This window comes from Chlorocebus sabaeus, chromosome 25 (assembly GCF_047675955.1).
Source record: "Chlorocebus sabaeus isolate Y175 chromosome 25, mChlSab1.0.hap1, whole genome shotgun sequence".
Lineage (NCBI taxonomy): Eukaryota > Metazoa > Chordata > Mammalia > Primates > Cercopithecidae > Chlorocebus > Chlorocebus sabaeus.
The window spans coordinates 42,424,826-42,444,784 of NC_132928.1; the positions used below are offsets into that span (position 1 = coordinate 42,424,826).

The 19,959-nt window shown below is 33.0% G+C and overlaps 1 long non-coding RNA gene across 1 annotated transcript in view; it reads right to left on the reverse strand.

Moving 5' to 3' along the window:
- Positions 1-4,657: 4,657 nt before the first annotated feature.
- LOC140710197 (uncharacterized) overlaps positions 4,658-19,959 on the reverse strand; it is a 50,681-nt gene continuing 35,379 nt past the window's right edge. Inside the window, exon 3 of the long non-coding RNA XR_012091138.1 lies at positions 4,658-5,181. This is a non-coding gene — a long non-coding RNA (uncharacterized lncRNA). The remainder of the gene's footprint in view (positions 5,182-19,959) is intronic.

Here is a 19,959-nt window from a genome sequence, read left to right on the forward strand (position 1 = left end):
TTCTTTATGTTGATTATATGGCTTGAGCACTGTTACATACATTTTAATAAAATGTTAAGGTTTCACAGTTTTATACTTTTATTTTGATCATAACAACAGTAAAGTATAACTCATAAGAAAATATTGATACAAATTTATGATTTACAGCCACCTCATACAAATACATTTAATTAATTTAAGGATTTGAAAACACATATATTTTAATTAGGCATGTAATTTGTTTTATTAGGAAGTCTTACTGCTACATGTTAGTACCTGTCACAGAGATTATCAAAGTGAAAGGTGGGTCAACAGAAAGTAGTATCGCCTTCTGTATATGTGGGTTCCACATCTGTGCATTCAACCAACTACAGATCAGAAATATTCCCACCAAAGGATGCTTGTACATGTACTAAACATGCACATCTTTTGCTTGTCATTAATCCTTAAACAATATAGGATAACAATGATTTACACAGCGTTGTTGTTGTGTTAAGTATTATAAGTTATCTAGAGCTGATTTAAAGTATAGTGGAAGATGTATATAGATTATATGCAAATGTTAAATACTACATTTTTCTATATAAGGGACCTGAGTGTCTGTAAATGTTGGGTTCTGTGGGGCATCATAGAACCAATTCCCCCACAGATACAGAGGGATGACCGTATAAAGATTGGAACACACAAAGACACAAAGATTTACAGTACAGAAGGGAAATGAATATACTTACGAAACCATTGGATTCGGGTATAAAATGCCTAGAGAATAGTTCATGGCATTAAAAGCATATATTAAAAATAAGAAAGGCTCAGAATCAGAAATATAGAAGTTCATCCAAAAACATTTGAAAAATAACAGAAAATTAAAACCAAATAATGTGGATAAAAGAAAATATATAAGCAAATATTGCCCATGACCTTCAAGTTTATATAAAATGAACAAATGCAAAGACTCAACTTCCTGAAACCAAAACAAGAAGAAATAGGAGATCTGAAGAAGGCCATATCAAAGAATATCCAAAAATATCCTACATTAAAAAAAATCGTATCAAAAAAGTGAACTCAGTTTTGAAAGTCTTTCTATAGAGAAACCTAAGCTCTAAAGGGCTCTACTGGTAAATTATTCTAGACTTTTAGGGAACAGTTAATACTAATTTGGCAAACATTCATCCAGATAATAAAAAAAGAGGCTCACTTCACAACATCTTTTATGAAAGTGGCAAAAACTTCATAGTAAAACTCAACAAGGACATTTCAACAAAGGAAAATTCTAGATCAATGTCTTTCATGAACATGGATGCCAAAATCCTAAACAATATATTAATAAAATGAAACCAGTACTATTGGTAAAATATATAGTACATCAAAATCCAAGTCTTTTCTTGCAGAAGTTCAGCCTTAGTTACCATTCAAAAATCAATCATTATAATTCACCTGATTAATAGAATAAAGGAAAAAATATAGCAATCATTTTAATATATATGGGAAACTATTCAAAACAAGTTAACAAAAATTCACAAGAAAAAAATTTAAGCAAGATAAGAATATAAACTTTCTTTATTAAGAGTATCTGCCAAACATCAGAAGTTATTGTGAAATATTGAAGTATTTCCCAATAGGTAAAAGATGTCTATTGTCATGCTTTTAATGCGGCATTGTAGCAGAGATTCTAGTCAATGTAACAAAGTAAGAAAATTAAAAACAGTCAAGAGTTAGAAATAAATAAACTAAATAGTCGTTATTTGGAGATGACATGACTGTGCATGTAAACAAATCTAAAATAAACTACTGACTTATACACAGATAATCCTTGTATTAGTCAGAGTTCTCTAGAGGGACAGAGCAAATAGGACATATATATATTAATCAAGGTTCTCTAGAGGGACAGAACTAATTAATAATAATAATATATATATCTCAAAGAACATCTTTTTAATGTATATATAAAGGGGAGTTTATTAAGTATTAATTTACATGATTACAGGGTCCCACAATAGGCTGTCTGCTAGCTTAAGGAGCAAAGATAGCCAGTCCAAGTCTTAAAAAGGAAGAACTTGGAATCTGATGTTCGAAGGCAGGAAATATCCAGCACTGGAGAAAGATGTAGGCTGGGGGCTAGGCCAGCCTCGCCTTTTCACATTTTTCTGTCTGCTTTATATTCACTGGCAGCTGATTAGATGGTGCTCACCAGATTAAGGGTGGGTCTGCCTTCCCCAGCCCACTGACTCAAATGTTAATCTTCTTTGGCAGTACCCTCACAGACACACCCAGGATCAATACTTTGCATCCTCAATCCAATCAAGTTGACACTCAGTGTTAACCATCACAATTCCAGACTTACCATCCCTTGACTTAGCATGGTATTTTTTGACTTTATGATGGTATTTAAGTGATTCAATGGGGCTGTGTCCAAACAAATCCATCATAAATTGAAAATATTTTCCACTTATGATGGGTTTATCTGGATGTATCCCTATTGTAAGATGAAGAGTATCTGTGAACACACGCACACACATACACATACACACACACACACACACACGTGCCTCTGCTATGGTTTGAATATGTTCTTCAAAGTTGAGGTGTTGAAAAACATAACACTTTAATATGACAGTGTTGAGAGGTGGGATCTCCAAGAGGTCAGGAAGACTCTGTCCTCATGAATAAATTAATGCCATTATCCCAAAAACGGGTTTTCAATCATGGAATTTTTTTTTTTTTTTTTTTAAATAAAAGCCATGTGATGAGGCCAGGTGTGGTAGCTCACATCTGTAATCCTAGCACTTTGGAAGCCCAAGGTGGGTGGATCACTTGAGATCAGGAGTTCAAGACCAGCCTGGCCAGCATGGCAAAACTCTCTTTACTAAAAATGCAAAAATTAGCTGGGTGTTGTAGTGTGTACCTGTAGTCCCAGTTACTCGGGAGGGAGGCAGGAGAATCTCTTGAACGTGGGAGATGGAGGTTGCAGTGAGCCAAGATCGTGCCACTGCACTCCAGCCTGGGCAACAGAGCGAGACTCAGTCTCGAAAGAAAAAAAAAAAGTCATGTGATACCTTCTGCCAGGTTGTGATGAAGCAAGGTCCTCACCAGGTGTGACCCCTCAATCCTGGACTTTCTCACCTCCAAAATCATAAGCCCAATAAATTTCTGTTTATTATAAATCACCCAGTCTGTGGTATCCTGCTATAGCAGAACAATAGGAACTAAGACGATATTATATAATACATATGATGTATTCCCTATATGAGAAACATTTCTAAAATGAATTTAAAATATATCACTTATAATAGCATCAATAAAACCAAATAATGAAGGATAAATCTTGCCAAAAATTGTATCATGTCTCTATACTAAAATAATAAATGTAATTAGTAAAACTGAAGGGGATATAAATAAAAGGAGGTGTATTTTATGTTCATAGGTTTGAAAGCATGGTTCTCAAATGGAGCTTTAAATTCTACATAATGGCAAAATAGCATAACAAACTTTCAGAAAGAGATCATTTCTAAAATGCATTTGCAAATATAAAGGCTAAGAATAGCTGAACTAATCTTGAAGGAAAAAAAAATGAGGGAGAAGTACCTCTACTAAATGTTCAGATTTTTAATTAACAATTTAGAATATGTGCTTTATTTTCAAATATGGACATGTAGAACAATGCAACGAAGTAGAGAATTCGGAAACATTGCGACACATATATGACTGATTTTGAATGAAGGTGGCGTAGTAGAGACAAATAGCCAGTAAATGTAGCTAAGACAACTGGATATAAAATCCCCCTCCACCGTTTTTCTGTCCTCTCTACCACTCACCATATACAAAAATCCGTGTCAAGTAGATTATAAATATAAATGAAAAAGGAAAAACTTTAAGCTATTGCTAAAGTGTTGTTAAGCTATGCCATATAGACCAAAACCAACTTACTACCTGCTTTTGTATGGCCTGTGAGCTAAGAATGGTTTTTACATTTTTAAATAGCTAAACAAAATCAAAAGAAGAATTTCGTTTTATGACATGTGAACATTATATGAAATTCAAATTTCAGTTTCTATAAATGACTTATTGGAACATAAATATTCTCATTAAATTAGGTATTTTTTTATGGTAGCTTTTGTGCTACAACGACAGTCTTCAGTAAGTGTGACAAAACAGTGTGACCTGAGAAACCAAAGATATTTACTACCTGGCTCTTTACAAAAAAAGTTTTTGGCAACCTCTGCATTAGAAGATGATATCGAAGAATATCTTTTTTACCTTTGTACTGATAAAGATTTATTAAACAGGACTGATGAAGATGGATAAATTGGCTCTTAATAAATTAATAATTTATTTCAGTCAAAAGACATCTCATAAAGAAAGAACAGACAAGCCACATAATGTGAGAGGTATTTGCAGCATATATTATTGAAAAAGGGTTACATTTACTAAAAGAAAAAGAACAAAAAAACAAAAAAAAAAAAAAAAGAGGAAAACTTTAAATGTACAAAATTAGATCAAGCACTCTAAAAGAAAGATATTCATATGGCCAATAAGCATATCAGAAGGTGTTCAATCACATAAATCATCAGAAAAAAATCAAAGTAGTAATAACAACGGAATGCTGCAGCAAATCAACAAATATGACAAAATTAAAAGGCTAAAACAGCAGTTATTACCAATGACCTAGAAAAAATAGATATATATTCCTGGTGAGAAGGTAATTTGGTACAATTATTTTGAGAAACTTTTAGTGTCTGTCAAAGTTGAAAACACACATAACCCATTTATCAAGTAAATCTCTTCCTACCCAAAACAAAGGTACCATTTGTATTCATACAAAAATATATAGCACTATATATAACATTACTATTCCGGAAGTGGCACAAACACCCACCAGCTATAGATAAAATACATATATTGTAGAATGATCATACAATGGAATACCATACAGAAGTGAAAATAAAGGAACTATTTTTCCATGCATTGACATGAATAAATAAAATAGGGATAGTATATTGACTGAAAGAAACCAGAAACAAAAGGATATATTCTGTACAATCACATTTATACAAATTCCAAACACTGACAAAACTAATGTTATTGGTCATATTTGTAGAGATGAGAAGGGGTGGTAGAGACAAAAGGGTGACCTGGAATGTGCTGCTGATTTTATCTTTCTTGACCTGCATGGTGGTTATCTGAATTCATGATTTGCACACTGTCCTGTTTATTTTAAAACATGAAAGGATAAAATCAAATGAAGGAATTTTATGACATGTATTTAAATTAGACAAACAAATTTGTCTTAAGAACTAAACTTTCTTAGAAAAATCTTGGACAGATTGGAGTCTATAGTGTCATCACTTCTATCTAAATATCCAAGAAAAGTATATTCTTTTTTTATTTTTACAAAGCAAAGGAAGAGTCAAGAACAATAATATTTTAAATAGCACTGTTCCAGACAAAACAGGCTATCTAAACCTGGCAATATTGTATCGAATCAGCCATAGGAAATGCATGCTGCACATTTTGGCACTCCTTTTAAGCAATACTATGAGGATAGAGTTTATGTTCAATAAGTATTATCGAAAGCTACTGCTTCCTTTTTAAATGGTCTATGCCAAAATATTTCTTCCTCATTTTAATATTCTACTTATATCTTTTTGCAAATTGTATTAAAGTTTTGAGAAAAGTAAATTGGTTTCTAGAAGAACTGAAAACATGGGCACTTGCCTTTTGGCTCCAATTTATTATTAAATGCATCATACAGAAATTAATATACATTTCTAATAAGTAAACTTTAATGAAACATAGAAAATTACAAATAAGTCAATTGAAAGCAATACAGTTTTTAAAAATGTCATCCTAATGATGAGTATGAAATATTCATTCTAGCCCAAGTTATGAGAGTACTTTCTGGCATAGTTATATTTAGGTTAAAACAAATTCACTGTGAAATCATGTATGTAATCAATCTAAGTCTCCTTACCCTTATTACAAGACAGTATGCCACCTTTCATCAACAACTAATGCTATATTTAATCAAACAGAAAAGTCCTAAGATAGCTGAGGTATTAAAATTCTAGTGGACTAACACCCACTAAACATAAGATTTTTTAAAAGTTCAACTGAAGAGAATATAAAGCACCCTTTATTCAATGTAAAACAAACAAGACCTAAAGTAGAATATTAAGTTAACTCAAAAAGAATTTTTACAGTTTCTCTTTATTTTTATTTCTGGTTTTAAGGTCTAGAAATATGCTCATAGAGTTAATGTTTACATTTTATGCTTAGTCCTTTATTTATTTGGCAAACAGTTCAGAACAGGGAGGCACCTGCTCCATTTTACTTGTAAAATTCAATGGATAATAAAGAAAAAACTCATGGTGGATATAAACCTGCCTCCTCCAAAAAAATAAAGAAGGGGAAAAGGGAGCGCAAAGAAAAAAAAAAAAAAAAGAAAGGAAAACCTAGTAGTACTCCTTCCCTGGATGTTTGAGTATGCTTTCCCTGCTCAAACGATAGAATTTCAGCTACACAAGTGCATGGTGAATGAGAAAGGGAAGCCACATCAAAGTGCCTAGAACAAGTGATTCCTGAGCCTTCTCCACAAATCTACACTCAACATCTCAGGACTGAGATAATCTAAAGGAAAACAATTATGGGAGAACAGAGAACCAGGGGTGCCTGCAAGACACCATCTCACTCCCGAGTCCTCCACAGTATCACACACCGGGCCTAGTTTTTATTCTTATCTTTAGAAAAAAAAATACGTTCTACCCAAGAAAAAAAATCATTAAACCTATGAAGAATTCAGACTCTTAAAGGAAAAAATATAATAAAGACAATCTATATCACTGAAGGCAAAATTAGTGGAGCAAAGAGATAAGGTTTTTTTTTAAGTTCAGGTTTATTGAAGTATAACTATACATACAGTAAAATTCTTAGAGATACATATCAAATGTTTCTGATATGGTTCGCCTTTGTGTTGCCACACAAATCTCATCTTGAATTGTAATGCCCAAGTATCGCGGGAACTCCCTGGTGGGAGATGATTCGATCATGGGGGTGGTTTCCCCCACACTGTTCTCATGATTCTTATAAAATCTGATAGTTTTGTAAGTGTTTGACAGTTCCTCCCTAACACATACACACTCTCTCCTGCTGCCATGAGTTCTTATAAAATCTGATGGTTTTATAAGTGTTTGACAGTTCCTCCCTAACACATACACACTCTCTCCTGCTGCCTTGTGAAGAAGGTGTCTGCTTCCCCATCCACCACGATTGTAAGTTTCCTGAGGCTTCCCCAGTCACGTGGAACTGTGAAACAATTCAACTTCCTTTGTTTATAAATTACCCAATTTTGGGTAGTATCTTCTTAGCAGAGTGAGAACGGACAAATACCGTATCGAAATCAAATGAAGAATAATTCCAACACCTCGAAAAATTGCCTCAAAATACTTTGTCATCAATCTCCTTTTCCCACAAGTCCTTGAAAATTGCTAACCTGTTTCCATTCCTTTAGTTTTGCGTTTTTCAGAATGTCTTATAAATAAACATCATATAATATGTAACCATTTGAATCTGACTTCTTTCATTTATCATAATGCGTTTGGGATCCATGCATATGTGTGCTCATATCAGGAATAGTTAATTCTTTTGTATTTCTGACTAGTATTCCATTTTAAAGGATGTACTATATTTTGTTTACCTATTTATCTATTGAAAAATCATTTGGGTTATTTCCAGATTTTGGTAATTATGAACAAAGCTACAACAAATATTGTATAGATTCTTCTTACATGTAAAACATAGAATACGTTTTACATTCTTTTGGGTAAATATCTAGAAGTAGGATTGCTGTATCTCAAGATAAATGAAAATTTGGTTTATTATAAAAAACTGGCAACTGTTTTCTAAAGCGGCTGTGCTATTTTGTAATTCTCCTATCAGTGTAAAAGAGTGCCAATTACACCATATCCTATCAGCACTTCATACCGCCACTTTTTAAAAGTGTAGTTATATTAAAAGTTGTTGAGTAGTACTGTCTTTTTAAAATTTGTATTTATCTAGTGAATGGTGATGGTGAATATCTTCATCTATTTATTGGCCAAATATCTATTTCCTTAGGTGAATGGGAAATCTTTTGCCCATTTTTTCTCACTGTTTTAAAAATTATTATTGTGGTTCCGTTTTAAAAAACTTTAAAATCTCAGCAGACTTGTATCAGATATATATTTAAAAATATTTTTCTCAATCTGTAGCTTATGGTTTTATTTTTTAATATGGTCATTTGAATGTAAGTTGTTGATTTTGATATATTCCCGTTGATCATTTTTTCTTTAATGAGTTGTGCTTTTGTGTACTACTTAAGAAAACATTTTCTAACCTAGAGTACCAAAGTTTTTCTTCTCTGATATAGTCTAGAAATGTTACAGCTTTGGGTTTATTATTTAGGTTTAGGATCCATTTAAATTTTAATATGCTTCAAGGTATGATTTGAAGTTCTTTTTTAAATATGGATGTCTAGTTGTTTCAGCACTCTGTTGGAAAGATTACCCTTTATGCATTGAATTGCCTTTGAGTCTTTGTCAAACATCAATGAACTATATATATGCAAGTTCCATTTTGCACTTTTTCCCATTGATCTATGTATCTGTTATTTCACCAATATTACACTGTCTTTTTAAGAACTTTTATTTCAAGTTTGGGGGTACATGTGCAGGTTTGTTACTTAGGTAAACTTATGTTATAAGGGTTTGCTATATAAATTATTTCATCACCCAGGTATTGTGCCTAGTACCCATTAGTTATTTTTTCCTAATTCTCTTCCTCCTCCCATCCTCCACCTTTCAGTAGGCTCTGGTGTGTTTTGCTCCCTACCATGTGTTTATGTATTCTCATCATTTAGCTCCTACTTATAAGTGAGAATATGCAGTGTTTGGTTTTCCGTTCCTGTGTTAGTTTGCTAAGGATAATGACCTCCAGCTCTATCCATGTCTCTGCAAAGGACATGATCTCATTCTTTTTTATGGCTGCATAGTATTCCAAGGTGTATATGGACCACATATTCTTTATCCAGTCTATTATGGATGGACATTTAAGTTGATTCCATGTCTTAGCTATTGTGAATATGCTGTCTTTATTACCGTAGGAAAGTATCGACATCAAATAGTGTGCATACTTCAACTTTTTCACAATTGTTGTGATCAATGAAAATTCTGTGATTTTCCTTATAAATTTTAGAATCAACTTGATGGTTTATATGAGGAAAAAACTGTTGAGATTTTCAGTGAATAATGATAAATTCATAGAACAATTTGGGGACAAGTAGTGCCTGAACAACACTAGTTCTTGCCGTCCAGGAACATGGCGTATTTAGGTTGTCTCTGATTTCTCCTATCAGTGTTGTATAGTTTTCAGCATAGAAAACTTATCTATAAGTGGCTAAAAGTCTCATGTTTTTGGTGTTATTGTAAATTAAGCTTTTTATATTAACCTCATTATCCAATTATTTATTGCTCATACACAGAAATACTATCAATTTTTGAATTTTTTGACTTTCTTAAACTAACTTCCTAGTTTTATTAGATTTTTGATAGACTCTTTGGGGTTTTCTGCATAAAAATTATTTTACTTTTAAATATTGATAATTTTACCTTTCTAAACTGTATGACTTTAATTTACTCCAATACAAGATGAGTAGAAGTGGTGACAGCAATCATCCTAAACATCTTACCAGTCTTAGAAGAAAGCATAAAGGCTTTCACAGTTAATTATGGGTATATCCTTAGATTTTTCTTTTATGTGTGTTATCTGTGTTAGGGTATTTTTTGAAACTCATAGGCTTTTTATAATAAGAGTTTTAGATTTACAAAAACGTGAGCCAATGGAAAATAGTACATTAAGTTGCCATATACCATTACCCTATATAGTTTCCCCTGTTATTAATGTCTTGTATTAGTGTAGTACGTTTGCTATAAATAATGAACCAATATCAATAGATTTTGATTATTAAAGTTTTTGCATTAAGGTTCATTCTTTCTGTTAAATAGCTTTATCAGTTTTGACAAATGCATAAATCATGTATCAATTCGTTACCATATCCTGTAGAATAGTTTCACTATTCCAAATATTCTTGTGTGTCACAATTCATCCCTCATTTTCCTCGTAAACTCCTAGTAACCTTTTTCTATAGTTTTGTCTTTTCCAAAATGTTATATGTTTGTAACAATACAGTACATAGCCTTTTCAGACTAGCTTCTTCCACTTAATAATATGCGCTTAAGGTTTCTCTATGCCTTTTTGCATCTCGATAGTTTACTACTCTTGTTTTTTGAGGGAGTCTCACTCTGTGCCCCAGGCTGGAGCGCAGTGGCACGATCTTGGCTCACTGCAAGCTCCGCCTCCCGGGTTCACGCCATTCTCCTGCCTCAGCTTCCCTAGAAGCTGGGACTACAGGTGCCCGCCACCACGACCGGATAACTTTTTGTATCCTTAATGGAAACAGGGTTTTACCATGTTAGTCAGGAAAGTCTTGATCTCCTGACCTCGGGATCCACCTGCCTCGGCCTCCCAAAGTGCTGGGATTACAGGTGTGAGCCACTGCGCCCGGCCGATAGTTTGCTACCCTTTACAGCTGAATAACGTTTGATTATATGACTGTACCATCATTTATTCATCTGTTCACCTATTGAAGAACACCTTTATTACTTCCAGGTTTTGGCAATTAAGAATAAAGCTACAATAAACATTCATGGAACCTAAGTTTTAAGCTCAATCGGGTAAATAGGAGTGTGATTACTGGATCCTATGGTAAAAGTATGTTTAACTTTGTAAGAAACTGTCAAACTGTCTTCCAAAGTGTCTGTACCATGTGCATTTTTACCAGCAATAAATCAAAGTTACTGATGCTCCATATTATTGCCAGCAAATGGTATTTTCAGGTTTTTTGGATTTTAGTCATTCTAGAAGTTTTGTATTGGTATGTCTTGTTTTAGTTTGCAAGTCCTTAAAGATGTACAATGTTGATTATATTTTCTCATGTTTTTTGCCTTGTGCATATCTTTTTGGTGAAATGTCTATTCATGTATTTTGCCAATATTTTTTCACAAATATTTCCTCCAAGTCTGTGGCTTGCCTTTTAATTATTTTAACAATGTCTTTTGCAGAGATTTTTTTTTTATTTTTAATAACATCCAACTAATTTGTTGTTTTGAATCATAAATTTGGTGTTTTATCTAGAAATTCAACATTAAACTTAATATCAGCTAGATTATACCTATGGTTTTTCCTACAAGTTTTACAGTTTTGCATTTTGCATTTAGGTCTATGATTCATTTTGAGTTAATTTTTATACAAGGTGTAAGGTCTATGTTCAGATTCATTTTTTGCAGATGTAGATATCCAATTGGTCCAGCATCATTTGTTGAAAGATGACCAGTTCGTTGCCTCTGCACCTTTGTTAGGGACAGGAAAATCGTTGAGCCCAGGAGTGCTGTGACCAGCCTGGGCAACAAAGCAAGACTGCATCTCAATAATAAATAGATAAATAAAAAGAAAGATCAGTCAACTATATTTTTGTCCAAACTTTTGTAAGGAGGAATCTAATTTTATACACATGTATTCTTTTTATATAATTTTCAAATGTTTAGAAACCTGTTTCTTAATATTTCTCATGCAATATGTAAGTTTTACAAACAAGTATACTTTGCATATACTACCCAGTTTAGGAAATAAAGTATTTAAAGTCCTTTATATATACTCTCTTTTTATAAAATCTGAGCTTATCATTTTATTATTTTACTACATAAGAATATATATCTAAGCAAATTATTTTACATATTTTAAAATGTTATATCTATAGTCACATTTAAATCTTTTTGCAACTTGGTTTTTGCTCAATATTATGTAGCTGTAGCATGTTATTAAGATTCATCTATTGTGAAGTTGTAGTTAATTTTTCCATTTGAGTTTTATTTTTAAAAAATATTGAGTTGCAAAAGTATATATTCTGGACACAAAGTAATTTTTGACATGTATTATAGAATATTTCATACCAGTTTTCATATTGTTTTTGCTTTTTACTATCATTTTAAAACTAAAATTGTACTGTGGGATAATTTTAGAATTACTTAGAAGTTTCAAAGATTGTACAGAGTTCCTATATAACCCTTATCCAGTTTCCGCTATTGTGAAAATCTTACATACATATGGTACATTTACCACAATTTATAAACCAACATTGTTATACTACTATAAATTAAACTCTGGACTTTGTTTTTATTTTGCCAGTTTCCCGCTAATATCCTTTCTCTGTTTTAGAATTCAATCCAGAATACCAGGTTGCATTGAGCATGTTATATTTTAATGAAGATACATTTTCTATTTTTTTAAATCAACTTTTATTTTAAGTTCCAGGGTACATGTGCAGGATGGGCAGGTTTGTTACATAGGTAAACATGTGCCATGTTGGCCACATGGATGTCTTCTTTTGAGAAGTGTCTGTTCATATTCTTTGCCCACTTTTTAATGGGATTGTTTGTTTTATTCCTGTAAATCTGTTTAAGTTCATTGTAGACTCTGGATATCACACCTTGTCAGATGGATACATTGCAAATATTGTCTCCCATTCTGTAGGCTGTCTGTTCACTCTGATGATAGCTTCTTTTGCTGGGCAGAAACTCTTTAGTTTTATTAGACACCATTTGTCAATTTTTGCTTTTGTTGATATTGCTTTTAAGCATTGAAATTTGTATTTTTTAATATTTATGTTGGAGAATTTTTCCTATAATTTGTATTCTGTGCAGTGTAAAAGTTCTTCCCCATCTAAAATCATAATATAGTTTCCTACATTTTCCTGGAAGTTTTAAAGTTTTATTTTTCACATTTTTAGTTAATTAATCTTTATTTTGTTTTTGTAAGATGTAAGGAGGGTTTACTTTTTTTCCCATGTGGAAAACCAGTTGTACTAAGACCATTGGTTGAATAATTATTCTTTCCACACTATCTTAAATGTCTTCTTTGTCATATCAAGTTTCCATGGATATTTTATTTGGTGAATTTGTTGACATCTGGGAGATATTGCATGGCCATTTTCACACAGATCCCTCTTTTTCTTCTTTATAATTAGTAAATTTAATCCTTTGGTCCACAAGATAATTTTTTAAATTGTTTTCTCAATTTCTACAAGAAGTTTCTATTGGAATTATATTTGAAAATGCTTTACATGAGTAAGTTATTTGGAGAGAACTGGCATTTTTGTGAAATAGCCAAATGTACTATAATAATTTTAATAGGTGAGATAATTCAGTTGTCCAAAGTGTGGGTATTCCAGATTGAGTTTTTTGGTAAAGTGACTCCAAGAAGAGTAGCATGCAGGAAGTTTATTTGACAGCACTCTCGGGATCAACATTTTTTTGAGGCAAAATGAGGAAGCAGAAAGAAAAAAGGATTGTCTAGAGGGAAGAGTTAGACTGTAATGCAGTCACGGTAAGGTGGCAATCCCAACGGGAGAGCTGATGGTAGGACTAGCTTTCAGAGTTGCCAGAGTTGGGCAAAAGAGGCCAGGCATCTACAGCTATGGGTAGACCAGCCATTGGAAAACAACTGGACATCCAGGTGTCTTAGCGAGTTTGGGCTAACATAACAAAGTATCATGGACTGTGTGGCTTATAAACAATGAAAATGTATTTCTCAAAGTTCTAGAAGCTAGAAGTCTAAGATCAGGGTGCCAGCATGGTCTAGTTCTGGTAAAGGCTCTTTTCCAGGTTGAAGACTGCAGTCTTCTCATTGCATCCTGGCAAAAGAAGGCCAATACCACTCTCTCTAGGATAATGAGGACTCCACCTTTATGATATAATTACCTCCCCAAGGCCAAACCTCATAACATCACATTGGGGGTTAGAATTTCAACATAGGAGTTTTAGAAGGACACACACATTCAGTCCATTGCATCAGGTTAGTTTTTCGTTTGTTTGTTTTTATTGGTTTGTTTTTTAATCCAAATTCAGTCTAGTCCTTGTCAAGGTTTGAAACAAACTAGCTATTATCTATTCTAGTAAAAATCATTTAATCCTGTAGCTTCAGGAGAATTGCAGCTCGGAGTTGGGCTAGAAAATACGTAGTAGACTGGCTACCACCTCCGACTTCCTCATTTCTTAGCTCCCCACTGCTTTCCCCATTCTCTTTTATTATTAAGAGCTACAGTGTACATGCATGTTGGTAGACTTAACAGACTATGAAATCCCAGTGAAAATGTACACTATTTACACTCCAAAGCAGAACGGAGAACAACTTCTTTTACCTCATCAAGAGATAAATGGTTACATCACAGAATAAGCTGCTAGGCTAATTCCTAGGGTAAGTGTTTACATTTCACAGAGTTATGAAGTCAATAATGTTGAGGATATACTGCATTATAAACTAGAAATAGAGATTATCTAGGACATGGAGAGAATCATTTACATTCAAAAAAGTTATGTTTACAAAGAGGTACAAGAATCAAAGGGAAGTTGACTGCGTCTTTCCCCCTTTATAAGCAAATACAATTCATTTTTAAAAGTTACTTTTATAGAAGTCTTTGGGGATCTGATTCTGCTCTTGTTACTCTTGACTCTCATGATACCTCATTTTCTTCCTTTTATAAAGTTTGTTTAGATTGTGAGTTCATATTTGACTGACTCTAAACAGTAGAGATCATGAATGACCTGAGAGAAAGTATGGTCTCCCAGAAAATGATTCCTAAAAGCTTTTCCTTTGGGCTCTGGGCCTCTATGCACCAGTAATTTGACTCCAGGTTTTCCTTAATGTTTCTGTTTGAAATTCCCCAAATTGGTTACAAATTATATTGGGAAGGATACTTATTTCCAATTTCCACACATAGCTGACATAAAAGCTGACATACAGTTCTGCTTATTGGTACTTTTACTACTATAGGATGATTTTTATAACTCTTTCACTGCTATTATATTTCTTTGAGAGTCTTGACTCATGTGTGTGTGTGTGATCTCATTTCCAACTGTCTACCTCATTTAGCCCCAAGGCTTTGTCTTCTATTCTCCACAAGGATTTTAAAGCCTGGTATTTGTACAACACCCTGGGCCATTTACAGGTTCAGTGCTTACTGTATATATTAAATTTCTTTTTTCTTTTTTTTTTTTTTGTTGGGGGGACATCCACAGATTTCCTTTCTATTTTTTGAATATAAATAGATGTATATTGAAAAATACTATGGTTATAATTTATCCAGAAATTTTAGATTTTTTTAAGGGGAATATTTGTTATATATTCATAAGCAATTTTGCCCATATTGTTCTTTGGAATATGTTTTATTTTCTGTTTATTCCTCTTTGTCTCATCTGTCTACAATCAAAACTTTTTTATAGTTACAGAAAATCTCCCTCACGGTTATCAAAGGGTAAAAACAAGAGCAAATAGAAGTTTAATCAATGGATACGTACTCTCTATCATTCTAAATATAACCTTACAAATTTACTAACCTCAAAAAGTCTTAATCTCATGAAGATTAAATGATGCCCTGTTTCTCAAATTTGGGGCTAGTATGGGAATTGAAATAAAACAAAATATACTTGATTATAATAATTTTACTAGTTTATATATCATTATTATTATTATCCTAGAAATTTATACAACAGGATTATTTTGGAAAAAAAGTATGAATAAGTATGCATTTCACCAATAAGAAGAGAAATATGTTTGCGCGTAGACAGAAAGTTAGAACTAGGCTTTCCAGACTTGGTAAAGGAAATGTAAGAATGAATTAACAGAAATGGAAAGGTTTTAAAATAAGCTAGGACAAGTGACTTTGGTACAGGGATAGAAAGAATACATAATCTGGTAGGTACTTGCATAGCCAATTTTATTGTCATATTTACTCATATAAAAGAACACCTTTTGCAGAAGTTTATAATATGTCTTATATATTATATTTACTAACTTAGATATTATATTAATTATAATATCTAGGAGTTACTTCCTTGTTTATGGTACAGTACATTTCTTAACCAAAGACTCTTGTTACATATTAAATATAATTCAATTGTAACTTGAGGAACTAGTCAAATTCGTTTGACTTCTGTTTTTTGAAATTCTGAATACATCTGCTTAGAAAATTCATAATGTTGATCTGTCTCTAGGTTGATGATTTGTAAAGTTTACAATCAGTTTCTTTCTATAGAATCAGGGTCCTGGCTTTGTTGGGCAGAGGGCCACAATTTTAGGGCTCCATTCTTTTACTCTGTCTCATACTGGAAAAAGCCTTTTGTCACTAGGTTTTTTGTGAAGTTTGTCACATATAAAGTAATTTTCCAGGATCAGGGAGAGCTTCTTCTCAAAGTCAAGATGAGATTTTTATATGTCTGCTAAAATCCATACACATTTGCCCTACCGTCAGACCGCAACTAACCAAAACATCTCTGGCTGTTTAAACACAATGTCCAAACACACTTTCAAACTTGTAAACAATTCTGTAAACCCAATAAAAATAACGTATAAATAGAACACATGTAGCAAGGCTTTCTGACATTAAAAAAAAATCAATTCATATCATTGAGCAAAATTTCCATTAAATGTGGAGAGAGTCAAGTAAGTGGATAGAAGGGTTTCCAAGTCCTAGCATCCCTGAAGTAAAAGAAGAGTAATTCAACATCCTTATTATTAGTTTGACTGTACAACTGGCTGCAATTTTTGAACACCACTTCTAGAAAAATTCAGTTTAAAATAGCATCAGTAAGACTCATATCAAGATTTTTTAAAGTTGGATAGTCTGTTAACCAAATTTCTCTGTAAATTCACTCAATAATACGCTTCTGTGTAGTAGTCCTTTGTTACTACATGTTCAATGAGAGTCCTTACTTTTTTATCATACACCCTTTGATTACTGGAGTTATGGAAATGAATATGACAAATTTAGTTACCTGTGATTTGCTGATACAATAGAAGTCTCTTCAGGTAGTGCAAAAGGGCCCATAATCCGATTTACATAGGGGGTCATGGAAAATCCTATGCAGTCAGGAGTTATTTAATACTTAGTATACCAGATAGCCTGCTAAGGACTGGGAAAGTGTATTAGGTGCCAGAAAGTTTGAAGTTGACCTAATTTGATATTTTAATAACATGCTTTGGTAAACTATTAGTTGATATGGAAGTGTGCCAAACAGTATGCTTATGACAGGAATATGTGTTTTAATTTCATACTGAAAATACAATTTTAAGATAAAAAGATTTAGTATATTTAATAGTAGTTTACTAATGTTAGTATATAACTTATAACTTTCCAAAAATGGTAAGCCTTCTAAACAACTTTTTGCTTGTGTTATTCTCCCAGTGGCACTCTGATTGTTAAAATTTAGACTGAGGATATTCATATATAATTTATATATATTGCATGTGTCTGTGTGTGTGTATTGAGACATATATGATTATATAGTCTAAATCTGAGTTATACAAATGCATATGTACACATATATTGTTATGTGTGTGTGTGTGTGTGTGTATAAAACCTTAAAGCATAACTTATGCTGTTATCATATGATGTGGTTTGGGTCTCTGTCCCTGCCCAAATCTCATGTTGAGTTTTAACGCCACTGTTGGAAGAGAGGCCTGATGGGAGGGGATTGGATCTTGAAAGCAGATTTTCCCCATGCTATTCTTGTAATCATTTACATTTGAAAACATTATATTTAGAAAGAGGCCCAAGAGTCAAAGAGAAGTCAGTTGCCTCATTCTCCTTTATAAGCACATAAAATTCATTTTTAAAAGTTTACTTTTATAGAAATATTTGGGGATCTGATTCTGCTCAAATCACTTGTAATAGTGAGTTCTCACGAGATCTGGTTGTTTATAAAAGCGTGTAGCACATCCCCCTTTGCTGTCTCTTCCTCTTGCTCCAGCCACATAAGATGTGACTCCTTTCTCTTAGCCTTCCACTAGGATTATAAGTTTCCAGAGGCCTCCCCAGTCATACTTCCTCTACAGCCTGTAGAACTGTGAGCCAATTAAACCTCTTCTCTTTGTAAATTACCCAGTTTCAGATAGTTCCTTATAGCAATGCGAGAACAGACGAATATACCATGTGACGTATGCTTGTCGTTTAATCATATCATTTTCTTTATCATTTTGAAATTCAGTGGCAGTCAATATATTCAGCTAGTATTTATCAGAAACTCTGGCAAATAGCTCACCATTAGGACAGCAATCTTATCTGCCAGATGACTAGACAGTAATGATTCTGGAGATTCTGAAGAATTTTCCTCCCATCCCAGCCTTCGAAAGATTTACCTTTACAGACTGAACTGCAATAGCGTCTCTCAGGATATACTCAGAATACTCCTAATCAGAAGGTGATAAATGTACTGTTCTTGGGAAATCTTAGCAGCTTTTTACTTTTTATCATCAAGGCCTTAAAGCCATCAATTTTAAGTGTCATAGAATTGTGGCTAGTATTTGTTTAATTTCTTTTACATCTGTGACTATACAGCCTTCACCATTCTTAATCTTGTATATTTTTATTTTCCTATTAAACTGCTATTTTGAAAGAAGCAGTTCTGGATTCATGCATTCTTCCTACTAATTCTTAGATTTTTACTTCATTCATTTCAGCTTGTATATTTATTAGCTTTCCTACATTTATGGGGATATTTTGTTGTTCTTTTTCTTAAAGTGGACATCAGTTTAAATTTATTAGCATGAGCATTAAGCAACTTTCCTTCTTAATAATGACATTATGTAGCTTTAAGTGCCTCTTTGTTCCTCTGTGAAGAGTCTGCCCTGTGCCTCACAGGTTTTATAGACACACTTTAACGAAAGATTATACAATTTCTGTGGAGTTTTTTAGATGCGATTTTGCCTAAGAATTATCTCCTAATTTCTAAATAAAATTTTATTTTTGACCAACTTTTCATTTTTTTTCTGTTCATTTTTAGATTGTGATTTCAGAATGTGTCCTTTCATATATTACATTTACTGTGCTTATCTTCCCTACTGGCTCCATCCAAATCTTAAAGGGACTCATTGATGTTTCATAGTATATTTGTATTTATCTCATCTATTTCGTCTTGCACACTTTTGCTTTCAAAACCAAAAGATTGACTTAAAATATTATTTTCATTGATATCACAATAATACAAACTGATTTTACACAAGTGAATTTTTTTGGTCCCATTTATTTTGTCATTTTACTACTTTCCTGTATACACACACATATTGTGACTTGCTCAAAAGCCTTTCTTCTCAATTTTATTTTCTCTCATGCTATGGTCTTTTTCCAGTTGATTTATTACTTGGCTTCAGTATTTGCTCCAGTGTTTTCTTCAAATAGGGTTTGTGGGTGATATTTTGTCTCAATCCTGCCGTATCCACAAGCACCTTTCATTTATCTGTACAAGTGAATGACATGTTGGGTTGGTATAAAATAGATATATCCAATTTAGTCTTTCCTCAACTCAAATAAATGTTCACTGTTGCTTATTCATTGTTTCCTCTCTGCCATTTGTTTCTTTTTCTCCTTCTGTACCTCATAGCATTCAGATTGATCTATCCTAAGACGTTCATGATTTCTATTCTTTTGCATTTTTGCTCTACGATTTAAAAAATGCCTGTTTTCTTAAGTCACCAACTATGCACTGAGTATCCTTTCCTTTTTGTCTCATTTTAAAAACTTGCTCTTATTATTTAAGTTGCTCTGTCTCCTTCATTGGTTCTGTTTGGTTGAATCCTCTTCATATTCTGTTTCTCTTCCTGTCTTCCTTCAGGTGTTTTTTTAAATCTCTGTCTGTTGTTTGAAGTTGAGGTGTAGGCATGCATTGTGAGTTTCAGTAGACCTGTGAGTGATGTTAGGAAAAGCATTCTCTGCCACATAGGTGGTTTGAGTCTATGATTACACCACCAGCAGAGGGATGCCATTTTCCTATACTCTAACTTTGGAAGTAAGGCAAGTAGCCCACCTTCTTAGCTCCCTTTTGGATGTTTGGGGATCAGAGA